This window comes from Atta cephalotes (genome assembly GCF_000143395.1).
Source record: "Atta cephalotes unplaced genomic scaffold scaffold00029, whole genome shotgun sequence".
Classification (NCBI taxonomy): domain Eukaryota; kingdom Metazoa; phylum Arthropoda; class Insecta; order Hymenoptera; family Formicidae; genus Atta; species Atta cephalotes.
The window spans coordinates 933,876-939,068 of NW_012130093.1; the positions used below are offsets into that span (position 1 = coordinate 933,876).

The 5,193-nt window shown below is 30.6% G+C and overlaps 1 protein-coding gene across 1 annotated transcript in view; it reads right to left on the bottom strand.

Annotated features, from left to right (window-relative positions):
- The window catches only part of LOC105620780 (28S ribosomal protein S18c, mitochondrial), a 12,862-nt gene that overhangs the window by 1,049 nt on the left and 6,620 nt on the right, over nt 1–5,193 (bottom strand). The gene's annotated exons all lie outside the window — the stretch shown is intronic.

Here is a 5,193-nt window from a genome sequence, read left to right on the forward strand (position 1 = left end):
GTTAAAGTTTTAAACGTTTAACTTTAACGTTAACGTTAAGTTAAGTTTAAGTTTAGTTTACGTTACGTTAGTTAGTTAGTTAGTACGTATTATTACTACTACTGTGTGTGTGTGTGTGTGTGTGTGTGTGTGTGTGTGTGTGTGTGTGTGTGTGTGTGTGTGTGTGTGTGTGTGTGTGTGTGTGTGTGTGTGTGTGTGTGTACACGCACACATTATTCATCCGATAACGCTTGTGCTGGTAGAGCAGACTAAATTGAGTTTTTTCTCGAACGGAGATTGTTTTTCTTATTTTCATTTTTACAATGAAAATTCGTTTTTATGAAAATGAGAGAAATCATCTTCAATGATCTTGATTTTAATGAATGTTATCCAGAATATGATCCTGAACAACATTTAAGAGATTTTAGCCATCGTTCGCTAATGCCTTGTGTAATGCTAATGCCAATAGTGCTGTAAATTTCAAGCCTTATAACTCAAAAGTACTTTATGAAAAATAACTTTATTGTAATATTTTGAAAAGCTCTTGACACCAGCTATTAGATTTTAGAATCAAAAATAGGGTGTTTAAAAAAATCGATTAAGATTGAATAGAACTTCTTAATATTTAACATCACAGAAAAATATATGAAGAAATAGGAATTATCGCGATATTTAGTGCGAAATAATGATTACACTTTGATATTTTAACAATCGTATGTGTTTCGACTTATTTTGAAGTCATTTTCAACGATTAACAGAACTGAATAAATGAAACTTATATCATCTTGCGAATATGCTGCAATCAAGGTGCAAACAATCGTCTGTATACAAGAATGTTATCACGTTCATTTCAGTTGATTGTCTAGAATGAAACGATATACAATTGTAAAGGCTATAAAACAAGCATTATTATATATATTATTATGACGTTCAAACTGAAGAATTATGATCAGCATTTACCAGATTGTCGCAAATCACATTACATGTACCATAGTCACATGTATACTAATGAATTGTGCCAATGTAACACACAATTATAAATAAAATTAGTTTGTATAAAATTTTTTGTCAAATATTAAAACAACAATGTTCGCCTGACGAGGAGAAAAATGATGTGTCATCGTTAATATTAATAAAAATTTAAACTATGATCAAAATTTATCATAAACAATATATTATATAGTTTATAATACTATTATAAACTAACCGAGTTGAAAATCTAGGTATATCCTACTGTAAATTCCCATTTTTTTATGGGTTTTTTTATGGGTTCCTATGGAAGATTATAAAATTCTGTAGTTACCTATAGGATTTGCGCAGCATGCAGGTATACGTAGAACATTCATAGGAATGCAAATAGAATAATAAAGGTACCCACAGGAAGATGGACAGATGCCCTATAAGAACTATAATAAACTATAATAAAAAGGTCTATAGGATATCAGTTCGACGTATAATAACATATACGTATACGTTAGTTTAGTCCCCATGAGGCATCTCTTCCACATTCCTATAGGTACCTCAACTTGAGAGAATAATTCGTAACTCCTAAAAACTGGAAGCCACGATAATAGTTAATAAATGAGGTACATCGGGTAAAAAAAATCCTGACTGCTATAAAGAAAATATATACTCATGATTTTTTTGAGTCACCAGTTTTTGGAGTTATGGAAAAATTATCTTAGATTTTTACGTGAAATTATATCAGTCGGCTGTTATAGCATTTTGCGTACACACTCTAATGTGTAATATTAGGGACTATACAGTGTCTCAGAATATTTATGACTATTTTGAAACTATACAGGATATCTCAAAATATTTGGAACTATTTTTGTGTGTAGATAGAGCAGATTAAACTGAACCGGAAGGTCCTTTATCATTTTGCGATTTTTGCAATTATTACCCAATGAGCAGAATGTCTAAAATCGCGACGCATTAGACAACTTTAAAGTATCTTTAAGAGTTCTTTGAAAAACATCTTTAAAATATGTCATGTAAAGAACTCTGAAAAAATATCTTAAAGTTGTCTTATTTTATCTTTTTATTATAGCATCGATTTTATCCGCTTATTCAGCAATTTTTAGAAAACTAACTATTGTGAAAATTACAAAATGATACAGGACTTTTTGACTCAGTTTAATCTATTTTATGCTAATTTTAATCTATTTCTGCACACGAAAATAATCCCAAATACGGGACATCCTGTATATCATTTAGGATTGCATCAATGTGCACATCATTCTTTTTCCCATGCGATCTTATAGAAACCTCTTTTCATGAACTAAATGATAGATTCCTATGTAAAACCTTGTAGAAAAATTTCCTATGTTATCCTATATATACATGCTGTGTAAATCCTGTACTTATTGTAAGAAATTTAGAGGAAATAGACACAACAGAAAAGCTATCAGCGTCAAAGCTATGTGGCTCAATGATAGGACGGAAGTCTACCACTCGAGGAGAGACCAGGCCTAGGTTCGAGACAAGGAATGCCCTGATATTTTTCTCTGTTGTCATTAATTGTTTACACTATACAAGCTCCTACAGAGCTGTGTTCCAAAATTTACTGACAGTAAATTTTGGAATAGACTCTTATAGTCTATAGGAATCTATGAAAAAATCCATGGGAGTTTATAGCAAAATAGGAGCCTTCTCCCATGAAGACCAGTCGAATTTACCACGGGTATCTATGATTAGACAAACCCAGGAAAATTTCCCATAGGAATTTGCAGCAGGGCAAGCATGGTCCAAAAAATCTGTATCTGTTTGAAGATTTACATTATTTTTTGCTTTTTGATATGATGATTTCATTTCTGACGTTACCTTTTGCTATAGTTTTTTTCTCTATATCCAGAATCTCTACTCCTTTCCAATTTAATTCGTGTCCGTGATGAAATGTGTGGATGTTTTTCTTGTGATATGATTCCTGCGTTCCGCAATATGTGTTTTTAACATATATTTTAACACTGTTGTCCTGTTTGTCTCACATATGATGCAATCAAAGTCACAGCAGGAGGTTTTATAGACAACACTCCTCTGTGCGCCAGTTGGGTCTTTATATACTTTAATGACACTATGAAGTTTATTGATGCTATAAAATGATATTTTTGTTATCGGATTATTTATGATTTTTTGAAATTTGTCAGAGATTAGTACCTCGGTGATCTAAAGATTTAGGACGCTCGTACGGAATACAGAGAGATCCGGGTTCGACTCTCGGCCCAGATAATATTTTTTGCAATAAATTTATTAACAATTTTTCAACATATTAACATCTTTATAATATGCTTGATTGAGCACCAAATTATTAAATTTGTCAATTTAATTCATGATTACTAAAGTAGTTTAATTGCGTTAGTCCGAAAAAACAATTCAGCGCGCAGTTCAAAAAGACTACAAATATGATAAGTACATATATAGTATATATATGTAATTCAAGATTGAATTATTTTAATTAAAAAGATCCGACTTCGACCATTACAGACCTTTAATTTTTAGTGATTGTGTTCTCATATATACGATCTAAAATAATAAATAGTTTCTTAATATTGTCAGAGATATTATTGATAAATGGAATTGTGAATCATTTTTTATGTGAATTATGTTGTTAAAATTAAAGTTCTTTTTCTTTTGGAAGTATCTTTGCAGATCAAAAATTTTAATCTGTTTGAAATGGTGCTAAATATAAATTCCAGAGGATAGTCATTGTCCAATAAGATTCCAACGATCAATTCTAAATTTTTTTGATGAAACTCTGGATCAGACAAGAAATGTGTTACTGATAATTTATTAATATACATATAATGCAATTTGTGGCAACTTGTTAAGTGCTGATCATAATTTTTCAATTTGAATGTCAATGTCCGTTATTATAATAACTTGTTTTTAACTTTTTACTAGGTCGTAGATCGTTTCATTCTGGATAAACAACTGAAATGGATAATATCCTTGTGTAAAGATGATGGTTTGCATCTGGGTTTGTAGCGTACTAGCAGAATAAGTTTCATCTACTCAGTTCTATTAATCGTTGAAAATGACTTCAAAGTGTCGCGTACAATTGTTACAATAACAAAGTGTAAATTATTGCGCTAATAAGCTACTAAATACCACGATAATGCTTATTTCTCTCCCCCATACATTCTTCTTTAATCTTAATTTGTTTTACATATAAGTTGTTTTTAATAAAAAATAAAAAACTTAGTCTCAATTTCGGAAAATAAAAAAAATTTTTTTATATAAGAAAATTTTGGCTCGCTAATTCACTATATAAAATAAGTTCTATTATATACGAAAATTCTCTCCTTTAAAATAATTTTCTGGTTTAAGGCTCCTAACTAATCGTGACGATTATTGGAATCATGACGTCAGAAGAAGAAATGATACGGTAATTTATGTTGCGTGTCATTTTTAAATAAAGACAATTTGGATGAAACAAAATGATGAGATCACTTTAAAACACTTGTAAAAATCGATAAAAATTGTTCTTTCTTCCCTTTAGAGTCAGTAAATGGTCGTAAAAGGCATGTAAAATGAGCCTATATTCAGGCAGAAACATGGTCCGACAGCTGTTGAAACGAGTAAAATATAAACTTTTACATATAAAATTCCAAGATAACTTTTTTCATCGATAATTACAACTTCGATAAGACGAGACAAGTCACATTTTCACAATTAAGCAAATAATAACAAAATGGTACGCAACATAAATTTTATCGTCAAATGTCACTTTTCCACACCTATAAGTTCGGCCATTTATCGCGGTTCGGCGTTGCAACACAATAAGCACGAACCCATGTCTGTGTGCTCGCTTGCAGCGCGTCAAGAGTGAAGCCGAGAGACAGCGAGCTCTTTCTCACACTAATCGCTCGTTTCAAGCGATCGAAAATGCTTTCTCGACAATTTAAATGTTGTTGAATCGATTCTGAATTCAAAATTACGAAATATTTATTACTTAGGACTATTAATAAAAATATGAACAACTGCATAATGGCGAATCGAAGAGAAACATGGATGATAATGTGGCCTTCAATAAAAATAGTCTTAAAAAGTTAGTTTTGTTTAGAAAACAGTAGTTTGGTTATAAAATTAACAAAAAAGTAGAGTATATTGCAGAATATATGCATGCATACAACAAATGTATATACCATATATATATATATATATATATATATATATATATATATATATATATATANACACACTACGTATATACTA